Source organism: Cyprinus carpio, chromosome A13, assembly GCF_018340385.1.
Source record: "Cyprinus carpio isolate SPL01 chromosome A13, ASM1834038v1, whole genome shotgun sequence".
NCBI lineage: Eukaryota > Metazoa > Chordata > Actinopteri > Cypriniformes > Cyprinidae > Cyprinus > Cyprinus carpio.
In genome coordinates, this window is record NC_056584.1 from 29,922,624 (window position 1) to 29,934,966 (window position 12,343).

At 39.1% G+C, this 12,343-nt stretch overlaps 1 pseudogene; it reads left to right on the forward strand.

Annotated features, from left to right (window-relative positions):
• Positions 1 to 370: 370 nt before the first annotated feature.
• On the forward strand, positions 371 to 2,433 carry LOC122147321 (annotated as a pseudogene).
• Positions 2,434 to 12,343: the final 9,910 nt, after the last annotated feature.

Below are 12,343 nucleotides of genomic sequence, written 5' to 3' on the forward strand. Positions count from 1 at the left end.
GTTGTTTTGTTGTTGTTGTTTTTGTTTTTTTAGAAAATGCTATGAGCGTTTTTTTTAAAAACGTATGAAAAAAACAAATACAAAGAACACATATACAATGTGTTTAAAACTAAATCTAAAAAAAAATGAAAAATTCATATCCTTCTTATCGTCTCGGACATCCTTGTTTGTCATCGAAAAATGTCTTCAAACCCAACAAAGCCAGTAAAAGCATGTGGTAGTAAACAGATTTCGATGGGTGTTCAATTCCACACGTCTATTTTAGAGGGAGGAGCGAAATGCTCCAAGAAAGCCCATTGGCACCGTGTCTGGAAAGGGAAGAGAGGAAACTGATGCACACACATGGCATTTTCTGACACTTTTACTCGTTGATTGGGTCAGAAGACGTTTCGCCGCAATTAAATGACACGCAAAGAGGAAAGCAATTATACTGTGGACTAATTCACCGCCATGAAAGCGCAGGAGCTTCCCAGATAAAAGCGCAAAACTGCAGGCCATCGAGCAGGTTACGTTTTAAATGGCGAATAACCGCACCTCCTTTTCCATTCACAACATATTAAACCGAGGACTCGATTGCGAGAAAATTAGCGGTATTGATGAGGAATACGCAGATGAGCAGGTTCACGGAGAGAGAGAGGCGCGGGGATTGTTCAAGCTCATCTCTGCCGGTGAACGCTGGAGCTGAGAGCGCGCAGAGGCGCATCTCTTCCTGTGTGCTCGTGCTGGACTCCTCATCCTCTGACCAGCATTCATGTGAGGAAGAATCTACAGGAGGAGAAGACAATTCAATCGAAATACGTCAAGGTGAGACATAAAGACAACTTCAATATAGCCTAGATGGGAGATTGGGTAGTGTTGTAAAACATTTAGTTATTACCATGTTTTTGCACTGTACGTGTTTCAAACTTCCCATATTTGTCTGCTACAGATGAATACACTGTGTAAATTAACGTAAATAATAAGAGTTCTGCTGTCAGTACCTGACATTTTAGACATTTGTGGTAATCCATTTTTTTTTGCATCACTGAATTTTAGCTTAAACATTATAATTAAAAACGGCACACATATATGAAGCATTTTAATTAAATGCAACTAGAAACCAATTATATATATAAGTAAAACAGAGCAAATGTGACAATCTTAAATATAGCAAATGTGTGTAATATATATATCGCAATTTGTATATATATAACGTATATAATGTATGTATATAATATATATATATATAGCTTATATATATATGGATATATGTATATGTATATATATATATATATATATATATATATATACAAATCTAAGATAAAAATGAAATTATGATTTCTTACCTCAAAACGGGTTTTGTCTTGTAAAAACATGTAAAAATTATAACAAAAATAATTTTGTCTTGTAAAAACATGTAAATATTTTTACACAGAGAAACATTAGATTTATAGACTATATAGAAATTAGATTTATAATCATGTTAGGGAAAATTAAATGACAGAACTGGTATCTTCAACATTTTAATAATAGTTTTTAATAATATATGATCAAATAACATTCACACAAGCCTTATGCTAACACCTTTTTATGCATTTTAATTGTTAGTCTATGTTTAATGTATTTCTATATTTGCTTCCAATTTTATTTTCTGTTTAAAGTAAAAAAAAAAAAAAGAATTAAAATATTTAAAATTAAATAGGAATGGCATAATTGTTGTGAAGAAGTATTTTGATTACAACAATTAATTAATTTACAACATTAAAAAAATTAATGTTTTAAATTATAGCTCTGCACTTGACACTAATTTACACAGTTTATATATCAAAAGCAATACAAATCAAAATTTAAGACACAGTACAAAAAACCCCCGAGATAAAGAAGCTGAAGTCACTCCTCAATATTGTACGACTATTTTAATTTTCATATGGACTACTGTATGTAACACAAAGGCCTGTGATTTTCCAAAAAACAAAGCATAAACCTCTTTTTGTCTATCTATACAGATCATGACATGGACCAACAGAAATCACAGAGCTGCAACTTTGAAGATAACAACCCCAAATCGAGCAAAAAAAAAGGACACGGGCAGCGTTTTCTCACGCACAAGTATACGAGCTGGAGCGGCGCTTTAACCTGCAGCGGTACCTGTCCGGCCCAGAGCGGGCCGACCTGGCAGGAGCGCTCAAACTGACCGAGACACAGGTAAAGATCTGGTTCCAGAACAGGAGATACAAAACTAAGCGCCGACAAATGGCAGCCGAGCTTGCGACAACTCCTACAACAACACGGCAAAGAGAGTTGCAGTGAAAGTCCTGGTGAGAAACGACCAGAGGGCAATACAACACAGAGGAGCTGCCCAGTCATCTGTTCCTCCATTATACCAGTCATTCCCTTTACTATCCTTACATGTTCTGCTTCCAGCCGTGGAACTCAGGAAGCACCTTTAAGTAGTGGTCTGTACTGATTTACTGGAGTTATAGCATCACGTGGAAAGTGATTGTGGAGAGACAAACATACAGCCAAAGTTCATTTATGCAGAAGAGAACAGAGTAAACAAAACTATTATTCCTCCATGGATTAAAAAAAAATATATAGAATGACCATAAAGCCAGAAAAGGAATATGATTTACTGATGTTCACTATCTATTATTTCAAAAACGATCAATTAAGCCAAAGCATAGACAATTTATTCAAAAGACATTCTCTCATTCGTAGTCATATCTGTCCTTTTTTAATGTTGTACGTATGTATTTATGTATTTGGACAGTAATGCACACTTAAAATCTATGACTATTTTCTTGCTTTAGATACCAAAATATTAAACCAAAAAGTGGTAAAATAAAATGATGCTCATCCTCAAAGTTATTTTTTAGTAGATGTAGATGTTTCACTAACATTTGAAAAAAGTCAGAAAGTGTTTTTATTGTATAATTTAAAACCTTCCGTTTGTAAAATGTTTTGCATGACAGTGCTATTAAACCATTCAGTTTAATATTTGTTATCTAGTGCAAAGGCATTCATGCATTTTTAAGTGTGGCTTAAGTGTTCAAATACATTTTACTGTAGGTCCACTGTAAGTGCTTTGATGTGGAGTGTGTTTAGCTAGTTTGAGGAGTTTTTCTGTTAGCATTTGTCACTGATTAAAAGTTCTTGTTTATTTCCATCACCATGGAAAATACACTCTATAGTGCATTATATCTTAAAAACGTGTAATTCAATGCCTAAAATCCAGCCTCAAAGTCACTGCCTTGAACAGAAAAAATATAGGTTGAATAAAGATAAAGCAGGGTTTAGAAAAAAAAAGGAAACAAGCTATCATGTGTCTCGAGACAAAACTAACCGCAAAGCATAAAGCTTGAAGTGGGTTTGTCAACACAACTTACCTTAAAGGCAGTAATTTAAGAGGAAGAACTGATCAAAAGATTCTTTTTAAATAATGACTTGACAGGTGACAGACAAACATACAGATAAAAGCCAATGAAAACACCATCATAATATTAAAGTAATTATTCAATACAATTTTAGATCAACCAACACCGCAATCTCTTATTGAAACCACAATGAATGCAGTAGTTATGTTTATGTTAAATTAAGTATACTCAAAGTGAGCCAATCTGGGATTAGAAATATCACATTATCTTTAATCTGCCCCGTCTCTGACCTCGCATGCAAGACTGTGCCGTACATTTTCATAAAGAACAAACAGGACGGACAGACTGTTTTGAAAAGTCTGCAGACCTGTGTTTGAGAAGGACAGTATCACTGTGAGTTCAAACATGTTTTACAAATGAAAGTGCCTGTTTACGTGACAAAAAACATGGTTTTTAAAAGGGTATGAGATTATTCAAATGACAAATGATAAAGATATGGACATCTATGTCTTTTTTTCTTTCTCCAATATCAATTGTTTATATATTGAATATCTAAAATACTGAAACTGGAACAACAAAGCTGAATTTGATACATTTTTCGGAACACATAACTTAATGTTAAGTCATTTTGCTTCTCAAAGAAATATTGATAAAATTTATAGTAAATCATCTGCTTCTTTTAACTAATACTGCAAAAAATAGATATTTTTCTAATTATTATTGGAGTTTGAAAATTTTCATGTTTAATTCAATGTGTTACCATTCTTTGTGGTTAATTTTGTAATGTATTGGCAATTTGAATGAAAATTGTTTCTACACCAATTTTTTCATTCAGATCATTTCGCAATAAAATCACAAATTCTCAATAAAATTAACAAATGAATTAAACTTTAGCCAGTTCATTTAGCCTGTTCATTAACTGTAATGAAAATCTGAAGTGGTTTCAGGTAAGGGTGTTGAAATGTGTGTTATTCCACGTGACTGATACTGTGCTGCTTTTCACACACATTCAAAGATTAGTCAGCTGTTTATTGCATTAAAAAAATGATGGGGGCGAGAAATATAATTCTGTTTTACAACCATCACAATATAAAGCAGTTCACAATGAGTTTAAGCAGCCCTTTCGTGATATCTGCATGATTCAGATACTGTCAATAAACCGGTCTATGTTGCACAAACAGAGTCTGGCCAAAGCCCAGAGCACAGTAATCAAGAGCACTTGAGGAGACAACACCCTCATAAAGGCAAGAGAAGGAGGTACAGTATCACCAAAATACAGCATTTATCTGCAGTCACACCCTTTGAGACCTGCATCCACAGCAGCAATGTTTTATACATAGGCAATCCAGATTCATGGATGAAATCATAGCAACATTTTGAGGAGCCATTGGAGGGCAAAACACAGATTTCAGTTTACAATTCACCAACAAAGTGAGGAAAGAAAATAACTAAAACTGTACTAAAATATACTTTTATGCCAACCTGTATACCATCAGTACAGAGTCAATCCCCTGTGCTTGAATGAAAAACATTTACTATAATGAAATGCAAAAAATGCTAGTAAATATGCTTTAACAATACTTGCAAAAATATAAGCCTGTAGAATCTATATTAACTAGTCAAAATATATTATTTAGCATCACTGAATCAATCTAAATGCATTCATTAGTTTATAGTTAAATCAAGTAAAAATAATTTTAATGAGTTTAAAGTCATGTTTAAGAATAAATGAACCATGGTGTTTCTTCTAACCCAATTAATGTCTACAATATCAGTTTCTTTTCTAGTAGCTGTTTTTTTAGGTTATTGAATAATTAAATGTCTCCCAAGTTTCTGTATCTTCGTTTTTAGTTGTAAACCTTTTTTATAATTAAAATAGTTTAATGATGATGGCCTTTATAAGCCTTTATTAGCACCCTAAATTAATCTAGACCTCTCTACAAACATGTCAATAGATCAGCTTCTGAAGAGGAATTAGGGCACAGTTGAGAAACCATATGGATGTCTCTGTTCATACAAAAACAAAATGTATCGTGAAAAAGTATGTAAACACAGTTTTTGAGTAGAGCAGACGATTTGTGCAGACAAGAGTGAGCAGGCTTATAAACCCTCACAAAGACAACAAAAGCAATTGGGAGAGTTCGCCCACTGCATACTCATTATTACCTGCTACGACAAAATCCCTCAGCAATTAAGCCTCACAATGACGGGGAAAAAAACCCCCTCAAATTGTTATTTTGCCATGTTTCATTCCGACATTCATCTGTGAGGAAAAGTAAAATAGGTGAAACAAAGTATTGATTCAAAACACATCAACCATGAGTCAGACCCCTCCCAGATCAACTATAACAAAAGTGTCTGTCTCCAGCCAGGAGACTGATTGAGGGATTTCGCACAAAGAACTGTAAGTACTTCCAGAATGTCACACAATTTCCTTTATGAGCAATTAAAAAGGATCAGAGCTTCATTATTTCCAGGGTGTTTTTTTGTTTGTTTCTGGAACGGGATAAAAAATAAAGGTAATTGCAATGTTTTATCTCACAATTCTGACTTTTTCTCACAATTCTTAGAGAGAAAAAAAAAGAAATAGAATTGTGAATTGAAAGTGATATAAACTTGAAATTCTGAGAAGAAAAGTTGGAATTGTAAGATATGTACTTCCAAAAAATGCATTTATTGTATGCATTTAACAGACACTTTTATCCAAAGTGCTTACACATTCAGGCTAACATTTGTTTTTACACTAACATGTGTTCCCTGGGAATCAAACCCGGAAACTTTTGCACCGCTAACGCAATGCTCTACCACTGAGCCACAGAAACATGTGGCTCAGTGACTCAATTATGAGAAAAAAAAGTCAGAATTGTGAGATATGTAGTTTCCAATAACCTTTTTTATTTTTTTATTTCATGGTGCAGAAAAAAAACAGAATTGTGAGATGTACAGTCAGAATTCTGAGGAAAACAGTCAGAATTGTCACCAATATAAAACTCAAATTGTGATGTCCCTCAGGAATTGTGAAGAAAAAAGTTAGAATTTCTTGCACTCGTAATTCCGCAAGTTTTTTCCCCCCCTCAAACATTGTGAGTTTCGTCTTGCAATTCTGACTTCTTTTCTTATAATGTGAAAGAAATGCTAAATTATGAGATATAAACTCAGAACTGTGAGAGAAAAAGTTGCAATTGCTTTTTTTATTCAATGGCAAAAATGGGCTTCTACAAAGCAGCTCATTTATTTCAGTATCAGAGAAAAGACAAAAAGCAGGTTCAATGTCTATCTTAAAAGGAATCATTCCTCGTTTGCGCAATTAGTGTCACTGAAAAGAACTGCAAAACGGTTCTTGCAAACAGGTTATTCCATCTTGATAATTCCCTAAAGAAATGCAAAGTATGAGATATAACCTCAGAACTGTGGTTGAATCAATTTGCAAAACAGAATCAACATTTTAAAACTTTTTAGGTAAACAACCTACCAAAAATGGGCTCTCGCTACCAAGCTGAGACTGATTAGTATTTTCAGTATCAGAGGCCAAAAAAGACACCAAACCAGGTTCAAAAATAAAAGGCTTAATGGGAATGACAGGCAGCTTTGGCGCAATGGTAGTGTTGGACTGTAAAGAACTTGGGTTGCAGGTTCGAGTTTATTGCTGGCAGGCAGGTGTATTCCAAGGGATCCCCTATGAACACACTCTCTTCCCGCCCTCACCTCACCCATTGGCTGAAAGTGCCCTTTTGCAAGGCACTCAACAAGTTGCTCCCCGGGCCGCGTGATTATAGGTAAACAACCTACCTGTGTATTTTCACGGTACTGTCTTGCATAAGCTCTCACATGCTGGTGTGTTTTAATTGGATGGGCAAAGCATTAATTTCGCGTACCAAGTTACTTACAACAAATGTCACGACTTTCATTGAGTTTTTTTTTCACATCACCATGCATTAAGGGCCTCTCTATGATACTTGAACAGATGATCAAGCTTCAAGGTGGGAGAAAGAAACATGAAGCTAAATTTTTCCCATGCGCGCAGTGGAAAGAGACGTTAATGCATTCATCCCGGCTATAGAAAGGGCACGAAAGAGGAAAGAAATGGCACACAAGTTAATACCTATGTTTGGAGGAGAGCATGAGCTTCACATTGACCTGTCTCCTCAGGCGAATCATCCCCCCCAACACCACCAATAATCCAACCCCACAGGACTCCACAGTCTGTTCCAGAAATGATTAGCTGATAACATCACGGCATGCTGGAATGTAAACATTTACAGTAAAACCATAAGAGATGAACTCTCCTTCCAGTGGGATGCATTTATCAGCCATCAACTCTGCTTCTCTTCTGTGAAAACACACACTTTTCTAACTACATAAACGGCTTTGTAATTCCACAGATTTAAATGTATAGGGTTTTATGAGTGTGTGTGGTTAAAGAAAATTAATGTAAAAAATAATCAATGCATAAATGATTTCTTGTAGGGATGAGATTGTTTTAGATGTTGTGATGTAGCGATTGTGGTTTTTCTGACATTTGGTGAATTAAAAACATTTTCACTTTTGATACTCTAGATATTATAAGAGAAACAGTGTTAGAGCAGGAATTGATTTATCAAGAGGTTAATTAGACTGATTAGCCTGCATACCAGAACTGTGCCAGTGCTGGTGGCCGGAAAGTAAGGATTTTGTGATGTCAGTTGCAAAAGGAAAGTTGTTTCAGATCACGTTACATTTTGAGAAAAAATCCCCCTTTTAAATAAGGTAAAAAAAGAAGGGAAAAAAAAAAAGAATGACAATAGGATATGGTTGGTTTTAAGATAACTTTAAATTTGGATTCGCTAAATGAAGTTTGAGATAATCCACTTTACATGCCCAATGGATAACTACAGATTCACAATTATATTTACAAAAAAACATTTTCATACATAAAGATACACTTTTCGCATCCAAACCATAGACTGTATTAAAAACTAGAAAAAATTAGATACACAAATCGGATGAAACAAGGCGCAGTCAGTGCTAAGATGCTAAAGTTTTTCTCACGGTTTCTCAATAGCAATCCGAAACTGCTAAATAACATATTTGTCATGTTTTTTAATAAAACATTAAAAACTAAGATTAAATTTTCATTTGCTATGGTTAATATTCTGTGATACCTTTCAAAGATTTTTCGAATTTTGTCGCAGTTTTTTCACTATGCTAATGTTAATTTGCCACTAGGTTCGTCATGCTAGCATATGTGGAAACGTTTTTAAACCATGTGTTCCCTTTCACTTTAATGGTGCGGTGACATCACCGCATGGGAACACCCTTTGGTGTGACGAATGTCTGAAGCCCACCAATCCTATTGGCCAAATAGCGCTTGGCACCGCCTTATGCATGCGTAAGCATAGTAGACCTGCGTGCCATGCGCTATTTCGCTCATATATAATTTCCTTCAGGAAATTGAAAGTGAATTTTCTGTGCCCTAGAAAAGCATCTCGCGTTCTCAGCAACAACTTCTTCTTCCTATTCGCAGCCGCTATGAGTCATTGGAAATGTAAAGAACCGTGTAGCAGGTTTATCACAGCGGGGGACACTCATGAAAGGTGAGTTGTGTGCCTAGGTGCCGACATGTCCCCACTGTGACAGCCTGCGGCTGATAAGGTCGCTCCCACATCCAACCCCCCCACATCCAACCCCCCCGTTTCTGTGAGGACAGTGCTGCACTGGAGTTTTTCCATTTCGCTCGCTCTCCCTCACTCGATTGCAAGAAGTCGGCAGAAACTTCGTGGAGGCCGTTGCTTTCGCCAATGAGGATCTACGGCCCACCCCGGAGGCCTGAAGTGCAATTTCCTTCGGCTGCAGGCTGTGTGACGACGACGTTTTGTCCACCGTGGCTTCGGAGGATTTACTGGCCGACACATGTGGATCTCTCCCTCCTGGCCGGCAGGAGAGATGCATCTCCACTTCCTACAGCGAGTTGTTGGATGTGGTTATCCGCACAGTGGATAAGCTGTGGCTGGATTGGGAAGCGGACGCGGCCCAGGAATCTCAATCTAAGCTGGACAACCGTTTTCTAACTAGTCGTGCACCTGCTCAGCCCCGTAAGCTGCTCCCCTTCTTCCTGGACCTTCACCAGGAGGTTTCGAGGTCCTGGAAGCAGCCGTATTCAGCATGCATCACAAACGCCATGGCTGTGGATTTCGCCACTATCGCTGACATGGCGGGCAGTGGTTATGCAACGATGCTGCCGGTGGAAGAGACTTTAGCTGCACATCTCGTCGGTATTCGGCCCACGGCTTGGAAGTCTCGCCCCCCTCCCGTTGAAGCCATGTCGAGTCATGTCGAGCCTCATCGGAAAGTCATACTCGGCTTCAGGTCAGGTGGCGGCCACGCTCCACTCGATAGCGGTGCTCAGGCCTACCAGGCGGAGCTATTGAAAGAGCTCGATGAGTGGGAAGGCATCACCCTGGAGGCTGTGAAGGAACTGTGGTGGGCAACCGACTTGGCGCTACGTGCCACCAAGCACACTGCCATTCGATGGTGGGGATGGTGATGGTTGAGCACCCACCTTTGGCTAAACCTCACCGATATAAAGGAAAAGACTGACCTGAGCTCGAAGACGAAAACCTCTCGTCCTCAGGCTCCTAACAGCAGTTCCTATCCTTCTGCTGTTCGTCGGGGACTGTGCCCTCCACTAGAGAGCACTGTTGGACCGCTAATGCACATCCAAACTTCTCACTGCAGTGAGAAGGTTGGATGTGCATTAGCGTTCCAACAGTACGTGAGTTCAAAAGAAACCACAGTGCTGCTACAAGAGGTGTCATCTCTGCTGAGAAAAGGGGGCTATAGAAGAAGTACACCCCTCTCAGACCGAGTAAAGTTTTTACAGCCGATATTTTGTTGTGCCCCCCGCCCCAAAAAAAAGAAAGATGGCAGTTTACGCCAATATTGGATTTACGCCATTTGAATCTTAGCAAATTTCAGAACGAGCTAATTCAAGATGTTGACAGTGAAATCTAATTGGTCTCAGATTCAGCCAAATGACTGGTTTGTCACGATCGATCTGAAGGATGCATACTTTGATATTCAGATCATCAAGAGACATAGGAATTCCTCAGATTCACTTTAGAGAGCAAAGCATATCAATATCGTGTTCTTCCTTTCGGATTAGACCTGCCTCCATGAACCTAATCCCGAAATGCATGAACGCAGTTTCTGCCCTGCGTGAGTTCCCTCATGGGATCTGTCCATTGTATTACAGGGGCTGTCAGGATATCAGAACTTTAGAAACAGTCCTACTGTTAGCTTTATCCTCCCTCAAGAGAGTTGGGGATTTACAAGCTCTTTCTAACTCACCTTCGTGCATGGATTTCGCACCAGGATTGGTGAAGGTTTTGATGCGACCAAGGCCTGATTATGTTCCTAAAGTCGCTTCGAATCCTTTTTGCTTCCAGCAGGGGGTCTTGGAAGCTTTCTCTCTCATGAAGGCGGGGTCAGAGAAGATCTACGCCTTTGTCCTGTGAGGGTGCGGAAGATCTATGTTGATCGTACAGCCCAGTGGCTTGAGTCTGACCAGCTGGTCATCTGTTTTGGGAGTAAAAATAAAGGTTGTGCTGTCACAAAGCAACGCATGTCCCTTGGCTGGTGGTGGCTATATCCTTAGCCTATGTGGCACACGGGCTCGCATCGCCTTTAGGAATCCAAGCTCATTCCACGAGGGCAGTGGCTTCGTCGCAAGCCTTCTTTTTTAATGGATCTCCCTATGGATGATATGTGCTGCGGCACTACAGTCCTAAACTATCAATTTCATCAAATTCTACAAGTCTGGATGTGAGGACGGGCCCTGGCTCCCGGGTTCTTCCACTTGAGCAGATGAAAGTGAAAGTGACGTGACATTCAGCCAAGTATGGTGACCCATACTCAGAATTCGTGCTCTGCGTTTAACCCATCCGAAGTGCACACACACAGAGCCAGTGAACACACACACCCACACGGTGAACACACACCCGGAGCAGTGGGGGCAGCCATTTTATGCTGCGGCGCCCCGGGGGTCAGCAGTTGGGGGTTCGATGCCTTTGCTCAAGGGCACGCTAAGTCATGGTATTGAAGGTGGAGAGAGAAACTGTACATGCACTCCCCCCCCACCTACAATTCCTGCCGGCCGAGACTCGAACTCACAACCCTTCGATTGGGAGTCCGACTCTCTAACCATTAAGTCACGACTTCCCTTGGAGTCGTGGGCCTAATGCTTTCCTCAGATCCCAGCTATCTCAAGTACATCAGGCGTGATGGTATAGCATTTCCATACAGTGACAGAGCATCGCAGCATGAAGTGAACCTATGAAAGGAAACATCTCGGTTATATATCATGCCTGACATAGTGTTCCTGTTGCTCAGTGGTAGAGCATTGCATTAGCAGCGCAAAAGGTTGTGGATTTGATTCCCAGGAAACACGTTAGGTAAAAAAAAAATCTTAGCCTGAATGTGCACTGTAAGTCGCTTTGGATAAAAGCGTCTGCTAAATGCATAAATGTAAATGTAATCACCCGGTTCCCTGAATGGGGGGGAATGAGATGCTGAGGTTCTGGCTGTTCCGTATCTTTAATAGCATTTTCCTTAGTCCATGAAATCTCAGCGAAATAGCAGTGGCATGCAGGTATACTATGCTTACACAGATGCGTAAAGCAGAGCCAAGTGCTATTTGGCCAATAGGATTGGCGGGATGGTACAGGGCTTCAGACAATTGTCACACCAAAGGGGTGTTCCCATACAGTGATGTCACCGCAGCATCTCATTCCCCATTCAGGGAACCGTGGTCAAACACAAAACCCAAAAGTTACACAACTAGCCCTGCTCTCTTCTACACATTATTCTGCAGTGGTTACAAATGCTAAACTCAAAGCAAATGAATGATATTACATGCCGACGTTCAAATAATATGCACATGAAGTTGTGTTGTTTACCATAAAAAGATGGATATTAAAAGTGCTTTTCCTTTTTGGGCTGAAAGATGGGTTTGT